Source organism: Peromyscus eremicus, chromosome 10 (assembly GCF_949786415.1).
Source record: "Peromyscus eremicus chromosome 10, PerEre_H2_v1, whole genome shotgun sequence".
Classification (NCBI taxonomy): domain Eukaryota; kingdom Metazoa; phylum Chordata; class Mammalia; order Rodentia; family Cricetidae; genus Peromyscus; species Peromyscus eremicus.
Genome location: NC_081426.1, coordinates 54,758,676 through 54,771,251, shown reverse-complemented (window position 1 = coordinate 54,771,251; position 12,576 = coordinate 54,758,676). Strand labels below are relative to the sequence as shown.

Below are 12,576 nucleotides of genomic sequence, written 5' to 3'. Positions count from 1 at the left end.
ATTTATACAGACCTACCTCCTCAAAGTCCAATTCAGCACAATTCATGAAAGTCATAGAGTGCAATGCTGTAGATGTAAAAACGTTTATGTTAGTGTGCCCAGTTGAGCTTTTCATGTCTTATTTATTTCTCATTTATCTATCTATGTATCTATCTATGTATCTATCTATGTATCTATGTATCTATGTATCTATCTATCTATATCTATATCTATCTATCTATCTATCTATCTATCTATCTATCTATCTATCTATCATCTATCTATCTATTTTAAGCAGACATTTGAAGTTTCAGTAAAATAGAGTATTAACTCTGTTAATGTTTCAATCTTCCCAAACACAAATAAGATGTCTGCAACCTGTGGTCCTCTGCAGGTAAAGGGCAGAGTCTGTGTCCTTGCCTCTTCTGCTGTCTGAAGGTCATCCTCATCCCTTTGTGTGTAGACATCTCCCTCTGTCTTTAAAGGCAACAGAGCACACTGTATCCTTCCACTGACTCACTCTTCCACTGCATCTTCTGACCCCTTGTGCTCTTAGGAACCCATATTTTTATATAATTCCACCAGGAAATTCTGGAATCATTTTCCTACCTAAACCTAGATAATTAATCACTTACATTGTATCAGCAACCATAATCTACCTTTTGGGGGAAAGTGGACTCATTCTGTTACAAACATTCACACGATCAGTTATAAAATGAGAAATGCTTGTGTATAATTTCTTTTCTTGCTATAATTCTTATGGTCTAATACATGCACATCTGACAATTACTTTGGCTATAGTCATTTACTCCAGTGTGCAGAATACCTTTATCTATATACTACTAGCTAGCCTACATATTTATGTATATTTTAAACATACATATATACATAGGAATCTATTGATAGAGTTGTAAATTTCAATCATACTTCTTATAATGTTTTGTAACTTATTTTGTCAGCCTAAATTAGTGAAAAATCCTATATTCTTGGAAGTTAAACTATTACCAGAATTATTTGGAATACAACAATTTTTTTGTTTTGAAATACTAGACAAAAGATTAGATGATGACTACAGAAAATAATATGGTGATGGCATTTGTATTCTCCTTAAGTGACATGAGTCATGATATACAGTATGGAGTATGCTGTTGGTTGGAGTATTACAATATTTCAAAACACAAAGCTAGCTGAATAAGTGAATATTATTGCTTATGATATTTATAATCTGCTATTTTAGTAGAGATTGCTTTCCAGACTTTATACGCTGAAGCACACCAAAAAATGCCACAAATCTTTGGGTATTAGGGAATGATACATTTATTTTTCAGCAATTATTAGTAGCAAGTTAAATTGTAATTTATTAGATGTGATAATTAGGAAATACAGTGTAAGTTTAAGTAAATGATGGCAGATTACAGTGAACTTTTTTTTTAAACTCTCTTAGTTCAAGTGATTTTGTTCCTGGCACATAGTTTATCGCTGATGGATGAAAGGAGATATTGAAAGAGCGGATGAGCTAATAACTGCAAAGTGAGTATTGAATCCAAATTATATTGAGATTCTGAGGGAAATCAAGATATGTGGTTCAGTCATTAACGTTTGTCACTCCTGAGCTTTGCTGGTGGATGAGCTGTCAATGAACCAAGAGAAGGAGGTTTTACAAGAGGCAACTAGACTTGTAGAAAAAGCACTTTATGCCCAAAGGCATCTGTATAAATAGAACTTACAAAGTAAAAGTGACAATAACGTTTTCAGATCAGGACAGATAGAGTTTAACTTAATTCCAAAGCAGACAGCCACTGTATTTCCCTCTTATTGCCTTAAGTTCCATATAATGACATTTATATATGACAGGAGTCTCAGCACTTTTGTTCCACAAAGAATCAAAGTGAAGAAAAAGCAATATAAACTATGATGTTTACCCAAACTGTCCATTTTAATATCATCACCTATAAATACTTCTGTGGTTTACTTTAGTCAATTTTTTATTGTCTACGGGCGACGAATAATTTAAACTCACACTTTCCATGAACTTGATTCTATTAAAAGTTCTAAACAACACATGGAATTAAAGTGTTAATGAAGAGCTTAACTGGTTATATAACTGCAATAGTTTATGTTTTAGTATTTAATAATTTTACTTATGTGTATGTGTGTTGATGAGAACTGTGACTTTGAATTCAAGTAGATAATGTCATAACCCCTTGAAATGGAGTTACAGGTAGTCGTGAGCTGTCTGACTTGGGTTATAGGAACAGAATTTGAATCTTCTACAAGATCAGCAAGTATTCTAAACTGCTGAGCCATTGATCCAGGTCCCTAATACAACAATAACAACAACAACAATGAAGGAGCTTAGGGGAGCGGGAGGTCCCAGCTCGATCAGGAACAGAGTGGGAGAACAAGGAAAGAGACATCATGATAAACGAAGACCCCCATTGGAATAGGAAGAAGCAGAGTGCTAGAGAGGTCCCCAGAAATCCACAAAGATACCTCCACTATAGACTACTGGCAATGGTCGAGAGAGTGCCTGAGCTGACCTGCTCTGGTGATCGGATGGCCAAACACCCTAACTGTCATGATAGAACTCTCATCCAGTGACTGATGGAAGCAGATGCAGAGATCCACAGCCAAGTCCCAGGTAGAGCACCAGGAGTCTAAATGACGAGAGAGAGGAGGGATTATATGAGCAAGAGATATTGAGACAATGATTGGAAAAAGCACAGGGACAAATAGCAAAACTAGTGGAAACACATGAACTGTGAACCAATGGCTGAGGAGCCCCCATGGAACTGGACCAGGCCCTCTGGATAAGTGAGACAGTTGATGAGATTGAACTGTTTGGGAGGCCCCCAGGCAGTGGTACTGGGACCTGTCCTTGGTGCATGAGCTGGCTTTTTGCAACATAGGGCCTATGCTGAGATACTTTACTCAGCCTTGGTGTAGGGAGGAGGGGACCAGGCCTGCCCCAGGGGTTACCTTGCCTTGGAGGAGGTGGAAATGGGTGGCAGATTGGAGAGAAAGGCTGGGGAGTGGGAAGAGGGAGGACAGGGGAATCCCTGGCTGATATGTAAAATTAAATTAATTATAAAATAAAAATATTTTTTAAAAACCTGTTTAAATATAAAAACGAACTATTACTGATTAGTCTACAAAACACACTAAATAATCTAGACAAAATTAATTGAACATTTTAATACCTGTTGTTTGCCCCTCAAAGGGGGGAAATGTTTTAGTATGAAAAAAATTCATTGTTTATCATACCAAAACATATAATAAGTTATGAGATTAAAAACTCACAAACTGATTGTTTGTAGGGAGCAATTTGTCTTGGAGATTGAACCATCTTCAGCCCACATGCCCCTTCAGCAGCACTGACACTCAGGCTCTCTGAGTGGGATGGTCCTTAACAGTGTTGGGTAGGCCTTGCTTTAGTCTTCCAAACAGTACGTCTTGCTGATCCTGCAAAAATAATATTTTAAAACCAATTTCAATAGGAAAACAATTGGAATTGTTACACTTATTATCTTTCTAAATGTACTTGTTAATTGGTTCTTTCAATAATAATGAGCATTACCCTTTATAAGAGAGGGTGCACTGGATTACTTGAAATAGGAATTTTTAATTCTGTTTTTCAAATCAATATAATATGTTCATGACTGACATTTAAATTTAATATTCTATTGAAATTGAAAGTAGAATATCCTCATGTAGATGAAAATATATTAAAATAAATTTATTAAATCATTGTGTTAGTACCTTGTTCTGTTCTTTATTTAATATTTTCACCCAATATACCAAATAATTCTGCATAGAATTTATGGGTCAAATGATGTACACATTAGGGATATTGTACATTAGAAGATAAAGCCCATGTTGTGGTATAAAAACATAGGGATGATGTAGTAATACACTTTGTGAAAAATATCTTCTTTCCAAAAAGCCAAACTTTTGCAAGACCTTGCCACAAAATTGATAATATGCCTTGAGATCATATAGGGCTATGCACTTAACCTGTTATCCTACTATGTACTCAGCCCATTTAAATTTAACCTCAATTTAAAAATAAAAATCTAGTTAACTTTACTATGCCTTGGATTCCTTGTGTTTATCTGCTTTTTCAACTTTTGATAAATACATTGTAAGTTTTGTCCTTTTCTAGTGCTCCTTATCCTGGTTAATATATACGTGCATGTGTGTGTTGTATTAATCATTTCCCGAAAGCAGTCGACAGGTTGAAGGCAATCTTAAATAAAATAAATACTGCATAAAGGGTGGAAGTAACATGTGGATAGGTTGAATAATTTGTAAGTGCTATTCTGTGTCAATTGGGCTCAGTAAAGTAACTTCTTCCTTTCTAAAGGCCTGTTAAATGTATCTATTAAACATTTTCCCCACTCCTGCCCTATATTATTATTTCTGTGCTGTTCAATAAATAAATAAAGAACAAAGCCCTTTGTTAGGAAAGGCACACGCGCGCGCACACACACACACACAAACACACACACACACAGAGTAAAAGAGAGATCATACACAGGCACAATGTGCAGTCAGGGACAGACACACACATGTACACAGGCAGATACACACACACATACAGAGTAAAAGAGAGATCATACACAGGCACAATGTGCAGTCAGGGACAGACACACACATGTACACAGGCAGATACACACACACACACACACCCACACACACACACACACACACACACACACGTCATGTACAGGACAGTTCAGACAGTAACAGATATCAGACAGACTAATTAGTATCCACAAACTACAGAGAGACGAAAAACACAAGGAGAAAAATAGAAAGTTCAAATATGGGTTCAACTTGCTCAAAGTTTATCAAGAGGAAACATGTGTTTTCATTCCTGAATGTAACATTGACACAGAAAGAGAAGTTCACATTAGACATAAATGTTTCATTTGTAGTTTTTTTGTAGTTTTTTTTCTTCCTTCCTCCCTCCCTCCCTCCCTCCCTCCCTCCCTCCCTCCCTCCCTTCCTCCTTCCCTCCCTCCCTTCCTTTCTTAATTTCTTTTTCTTTCTTTTTTTTGAGACAGTGTTTCTCTGTGTAGCTTTGGAGCCTGTCCTGGAACTCTGTAAACCAGGCTGGCCTTGAACTCATAGGGATGGACCTGCCTCTACCTCCCCAGTGCTGGCATTAAAGTTGTGTGCCACCACTGCCCGGCTTCATATGTCGTTTTTCATTTACTAGATGTGTAAGATTTTTAATGCATTTAAAAATATAGATTCAAAATGGAGTGTCTTTGTGGCAGGAAAATAAACTATTCATAGCAATTCTCCTTTTTCCTTGGGATAGAAGCATTTAGGTTTTCCATTCTGCCTTATATGAAGATGTACTCATTTTAGGAGTCAGTATGTGGTAGTCAATACGGTCAGTGTGTGAGGCCCAGTAGTAATGAATGAAAGGTGCCTGTCATCATAGAATTTACAAACCAGTCGACAAAAATCACATTGAAAGTATTTGGTTTGCCCATGATAATGTTTACTCAATGAATAAATATTTTACTTGACCTTGCATTTGTCTATTCACATTGTAATTTCATTATTTTAATTTTTCTTAATGAATCAAAATTGATATTTTTTTTAGCTAAGAAGTGTAGGATTTTGAACATTATTTTTGGCACAATATCTGAAAAATATTGTAACATGATTAAAAATCAAGGAATATATTTACTTTTGCAAAACTAAATTGAGATTTCAATAGCAGGCTAATTCCTAAATGTTGTTCATAGAATACAAATAACAATTCAAACTTAAAAATTATATAACTAATCTCAATTTTGAGCTTCATTATATTGTTAATGCAAAATTTGTAGAATAAACAAGATAAGGATGAATAATTAGAAAAATTGTTTATTAAAACTCAGTTACCCCTCTGCAAAATGGAATGTAATAATAATTTTCTTGAAGAATATCATAGTGAAGGCAAATTTAGACTTGCTTGTTTATTTGTATTTACAAAATTAAATCTTCATTGAATATTTAATACTGAAGGGGATGAGAATATTGTATGCAATTACGATTTAATCTACATTCTCATTTTATAATGATCACTACTGAGAATGATGATTCATATAAATGTGTTTTATACAATGTCAGTAGTATGTTAGGATAATTTTATAAATTGTTGGAAATTTTGTTCTAATGCCAAGTAAAGGTTTATTTAATCCTTTTTCTATGAAGTTCAAGTCAGCAACCCAAACAATATTTTAAATCAAACATTCTAACACAGTACCACCCAAGATATGCTAATTTGATACTTACATATTGAAAGATAATTTTAAATCAAAATTAATAGTCTTTTGACTTCCTGAACCAACACATTATGTTTTGGTAAGAACAAAAACCATTGTATGTCCAGGAAAAGCACTATGAGTTGGAATATAAAAGTCTCTGCTCTTCCCTGAAGTGTCAGACGGCCTTTAGCAGCACTGCATGACATGACACTGAGTACAGAGCAAAGCGGGCATGTTGTGTGTTCAGAACCAAGGATGCAGGCAGTTTACACGGTGGAACACAGATGAGTACTGTTAGAAACACCCAGATTTATCGCAAATTAATTTGGAATTAATTTCTCACTAGCGGACATTCAAAAGCCTTTTAGCAAAATTTTGAAGACCTCACATTCAATTCCATAGATGTCCATGTGATCCCCACAAATTGTTCTCATGTTAGAAGTTGATGAAGCTGCCAAGTAGAAGCTTAGAAAAAAAAGTTTTATTAGAACCTTTGTGTTTCTCCATTATAAAGTAATCCCAAAATTCCTGGGGGTTTTATTTACTCTCAGCTTTATTAAAATATAACTGTACAATTATAAATTATATACATATCCACACACATTGTGAAATGAATAAAAGAAGTAGTACTTGTATTTCTGTCTGGCTTAGCATATCTTCTCCAGATTCATCAGCATTGTTGCATGTAACTATTTTTCAGTTATTTTTAATTTTTAAAGCCAAACAATATTCGTGTGTGTGTGTGTGTGTGTGTGTGTGTGTGTGTGTGTGTGTGTTCTTCATATGCTCATCTCTCAATGGACACTTGGGTCTACGTCATTGTCTTTATAAATAATATTGTAATTAACATGAAAATGAAGAAAGTTCTTCAATACTGACTCCATTTCCTTTACATATATTCACCAGATAGGAAACTTTATCAAGTTATGCATATGTATTGTGCTGGATAGTTTGTCAACTTGACACAAGTTAAAGTTGTATGAGAGGAGGGAATCTCAATTAAGAATTTACCTACATAAATTCAGGTTGTATGCAGGCCTGTAAGGCATTTTCTTAATTAGTTATTAACGGGAGAGGGCCCAGCCTATTTTGGGCTGGTGATCCTAGGTTCTGTAAGAAAGTAGGCTGAGCAAACTATGGGAAGCAAGTCAGTAAGCAGCAACCAGCTCTTGCCTCCAGGTTCCTGCCATGTTTGAGTTCCTGTCCTGGCTTCTTTTGATGATGAACAGTGATAGAAAAGTATAAGCCAAATAACCCCCTTTCTCTGGAACTTGCTTTTTGATCATGGTGTTTCACTACAGCAATAGAAACCCTAGCTCTATTTAAGAATTACATTTGATACTACTTTCCATATTGTCTATGTTAGTTGACATTCATTTCAGATGCGTACAAGTTGCTCTATTTATTAATATCTCTCTAAACTTGTTTGAATTCCTTTAAAATGTTGTTTGAGAAGTTTATACGCAATATCAAGCCAACTATATTCCCCACATGGGGAGGTAAATGTCATAAATCCTACCGATAGCTGGTGAGCTATTGGAAATTGATAATTGTTTGGAGAGGTAGAATGTAAATTTTCTCCAGAGAAAGAACTCTCAAAAATGACTTTCCATGCTCCAGAATTCATATATTCAAATAAATTTTTATCATAGAAATATATAATACATTGCATTTTTACATAAGAACATTTTCAAGTGTACATTTTATATTGAGCCTTCTGCTCCATGCTCCAGTCTCCTTTGCTTGCTCACTCTTTCCTCTTTCATTGTTCATGTTGCTCACCAACTTCACAAGCCATTGGAGGAATGCAAACTAAAACTGCACTGGGATTTTATCTCATCCCAGTCGTGATGGTAATCATTATGGAAACAAAAGATCAAATGCAGGTGAAGAAAGTAAACTAGTCCAGCCACCAGGGAAATCAGTACTGAGGTTCCAAAGAAACTAACCATAGATCTCTTATATAACCCACAAGTATCACTCTTTGATATTTACCTAAAGTGTTAAAATTCAGGACATCTTTCATATTTTAAATAGTAACTAGATTATAATAATAGCATAAATATAAAGTTGTACATCCTTGCTGTTTCATTCTATTTCCATGATCTATGAATACTAGATCTGCTTGCATTTTCTAAGTAGAAAACAAGTGTTTCTTTAACGATTTGTAAATAATGTAAATAATGCCCACTAATCTTATCACAAATGATTCCCTTATGAAGTGTTTATATATTATACTATGTGACAATCACTAATCATATAGAACTCTAGCTGTGTATGTTTATTTTATTGTACCATTATGTGTGTGTCTGTGATAGTTCATAACCTCTCTGACTTCATGAGTTGTTTTATTCTTATTTTGGTTATAATTTTTCCTAGGGAATACATAAATTAAGTCACCAGAAACTATTGTTTTTTCTTATATTTTAATTCAACTGATGAAAGGTAGATCAATCAGGATGAATTAATTCTACATATAATTGGAAATTCTAAGATAATGAAAGATAGTTATCTTCATGACTTTTATACAATCTTAAGAAAATTTACTGTAATATTTTTGTAGTGAATATTGGTTGGGAAATTTGGAGAGTCTTATAATAAAACTTTAATTAAAATAGCTAATTATGATCATTAAAATTTCAATTGTTTGCTATACAACATTGTTAACATATTCTCATGTGTTTTAGGTAAACAAAAATGTTTGCATATAAGTGTAACCCAAAGACTACTCTACAGAGCTGGAAGTTCCCACTAGCAGGTGTCATGGAAGAATAGAAGGGTTATCAAAGACAGTTGAAATGTTCTTTCATTTTGTGGAAGCTGATGAATTATTGCTGACATTCTACTGGGAACTTTCAGAAAAACTCAGATGTTCCAATGCCTCCCTAATACCCTACAAGCTCTATAGTCACTTCTGTCCCTCATTTCATCTCAACCCCGAGCCCTCTGTCTTCGATAAGCTACTACAGTTGTCAACACTAAGAGTGAGCTGGTGAATCTAATGGCAGATGATATTATCTTTATAATAAATGGATTTTCTTCCACTCTAAGTCACTACTACCTAAAACTAGAAAGAGTTGGTACTTTTGAATGAAAGTGATTACATTTTTCTATTAACTAGCAGACACTGTCTCCAACAAGCACTTGATTGGATTAGATTTATTTGTTTGGATTTCTTCAGGTTTACTCTGCCCTCAGAAGTCCAGTAGAGGGCATGCCTTCTATGAAAGAACTACCTGAAATGTAAGAGCTATTGGTACTTACATTCTACAGGAGAACACATGGCACTTCTGAATATCACAGAGAGGCCATGGCACACAGGCAAAAGAGAGCATGGTAGCTAGCTATACATACAGGAGAATATGGTGTGAGTCGTTTTAAGCTTGTAGAAAAAAATGTTTGAATAGTCCTTAAAGAAAGGAGTGTGACGGCTGAAACTCTACTTATTCGGACACATGCCCTTGAGGGCTGACCTCTAACTTCAGTTTGAGCCTTTTGTTTATGGTATAAATGGAAGTCCCATGTCAAAGGGATTGCAGTTTGAATCCAACATTAAATAGATAACTCCATTTAAAAATGAATTAAGAAACAGCATGGAATTATAAGGATATGCTATGATGCAGAACTCTTCCTCTTGTTCTCACAAATTTTTAGCAAATGTGCATGATTTCACCACCACCACCCTGCCCCCGTTGAATGCAAAATTCAAAATTCTAAAGAAAATCATTTAGTTAAGAGACTATATAAAGATTGGTTACCTGATTCAGGGATAATTACACAAAATCCAGCACTTTGGGGGCAAAGTAAAATTTAAAAGAGCAAATAACTGAATGTTATAGAAGGCTGAATGAGTCTGTAGCTGACAAAAAATAATTAACAGAATGAATAATGCAATTAAGCTCAAGTTACATAATAGTTAAATCAAATACTTTTGATTTATAGATATTTCTATCTTTATTGCACAAAGCATGATTTGCCTGAGTAATTTACCTATATTAAACTGAATCAACATGAAACTACAAGGATCCTCTTCAAACCATAATCTTTTACTAAAGCACATTATTTCACAGTATTTACTATGTTTTACTACTAGAGATGAAGGGACAAGTTCCTTTTATTGTCTGTTGGAGTAGAAAAGTATCTCTAAATAAATTGGATCTCTAAAAAAATCCTCTTCAAATGGATTGTCTTCTCACTAAATTATAAATATATTGAACAATAAAATCTTGTCCAGAAATCATGTCAAACTGATATAAATTCTGTCCTAACAGTAGACAGGTATTCTCATTGATGCAATGTTAAGCATTCTCATTGATGCAATGTTAAGTAAAGGAGATTGGGAAACAATATAGAAAAAGGGTTAGGAAATCCTTGGAGAAAAGATCTGATTATGAACGTTATATAGAGTAAGCCCAGCACTAATGATTCCATCATCACACTTAAAAAATGAATCTATGCTAAAATCCATCCATTCTCCTCCTGGCTCTGTATATCTACTAAGTTGCTCTTTGTTAATTTATTCAAGATCGAATAATTTGTGATGAAAACAAAACAAAATAAAACACTATTACACTTTAAGGAGACAAAGTTTAGGAATTAGGATATTTTGCCTGAAATACTTCCCCCAGTTGACCATGAGAACTGGGTGATCTCTCGTGATCTCTGGGGTGCTGGGGTGGGTCAAAAGTAGTTTAGCAGTTTAAGGCTAAGAGAATGGAAGGACAATTGTTTTCAAATCCCTATTGGTAATATCAATCTCAAGGTTATTTACACTATGAAACGGAGAACCTGTTACCAAAACTGAAGGCATCAAATCACGTTTCATCACCATATGCAATATTTCTAAAACATGTTTACTTGAGCTGTTAGGGGAAATGGAACTGAGGGAAAGTGTGTTTATTACAAAGAACAGCTTACAACTAACAGGGGCTGGTGAGTCTATCACTGTCTGCTGCTCTGTCTGCTTAGAGATGCTGTGAAAGCTAGCAGCTCCTCAGTCCACAAAGCTCGGTGCCTTAGAAGTTCCAATGCAATGTTGAAAATTTGGAAGATTCCAGAGAGTCTCCAGTCATCAGTCTATGTGACTGGTCATTGAAATTAGACTGGTGTTAACAAAAGATGCAGCAGCAGCAGCAGCAGCAGCAGCAGCAGCGACAGCAGGTACTTCAACAAGAAGGGAGGACACACAAGCAAGGAGTTCTTATTTTTCCTGGGATGTAGAGAAATGAAGACATGCCCTGTTAATGCCTCTCAGAAATCCCTTCACAGACCCACTTAAAAACATGTTTCTTGGGTGGTTCTAGATCCTATCATTTCATTACCCATGATCCACTGTGATGATTTTTTCATGAGTGCTAGACTACTTCTACTAGATGCTTTACCACATTCCTGGGAGAAAGTATTTTGATGACCGGATGATTAAATAGCACTTGAAACTGACAAGCAGATGTTTCCACTGAATATCTTTTGGATACTTAACTGTGACTTGGGCTGTAAGTTTTTGCTAGATACTTAAGTGCAGAAAGTTCTGCCATCCTTAAATAAACATACCACATGATTCTAATGTAGGGAAGAAATCTCCACAATAAAACCATGATGATGAGTGGGCTGTTGGACAAAGCAAGTAAGGTCAACTTATTGAGTGCCAAATACATATTTGAACATTCCCAACAGTGTTTCGTGTGGTTTTATGATTGATAATCAGACGGGGACTTGTTCCTTCCTTGCAACTCACAGAATTATCCTATAATGCCTATTCTGCATGAATCATATATAGTTTCGTGGAGAGTAGGTTTTCCTTAAAATGTAAGAAGAAAGAGTGAGGGGAAAAGAAAACTACTGAGATGAGTAGTAGGGACCCATTACATCATTTGAAAATAATTATGGCTATGGATTTGGGAAAATCGTTATATCCTGGTGACAACCTCAAAAGATCTACCCCTACAACAATTTGGAAATCATGAAATAAATTTCAGTGCAATAAATATTTTATCTGACATTTTAGGTCAATTCACATAGCATGAAAGCATCTCCAGAGGATGCTTATGGAAGACATCAACAATAAAAATGTGGCTTCTGAGAAACGTTTTTTAGAAGGTATTCCTAAAAAGTAAGACTTGTTTAAAATGTACTTGGAAATGATTTCATATCCTATTTTGTTTAGAGATTAACAAAGGCACTTGTAAATGGTTTTACTAAACCATACATAAATTTAGTATGTTTAATGTGTTTATTCATGAAGTGTTAAGTCTAATTAACCAAAAGTCTGTAGATGGAAGTTTCCTTCCTGCCTGGTCCCACAGCCATTTAGTCCCATGTAAACACTCAGAGG

The 12,576-nt window shown here is 35.0% G+C and overlaps 1 long non-coding RNA gene across 1 annotated transcript in view; it reads right to left on the bottom strand.

Moving 5' to 3' along the window:
- Positions 1–3,285: 3,285 nt before the first annotated feature.
- The window catches only part of LOC131921218 (uncharacterized), a 33,510-nt gene continuing 24,219 nt past the window's right edge, over positions 3,286–12,576 (bottom strand). The window contains exon 3 of the long non-coding RNA XR_009381901.1: positions 3,286–3,441. This is a non-coding gene — a long non-coding RNA (uncharacterized LOC131921218). The remainder of the gene's footprint in view (positions 3,442–12,576) is intronic.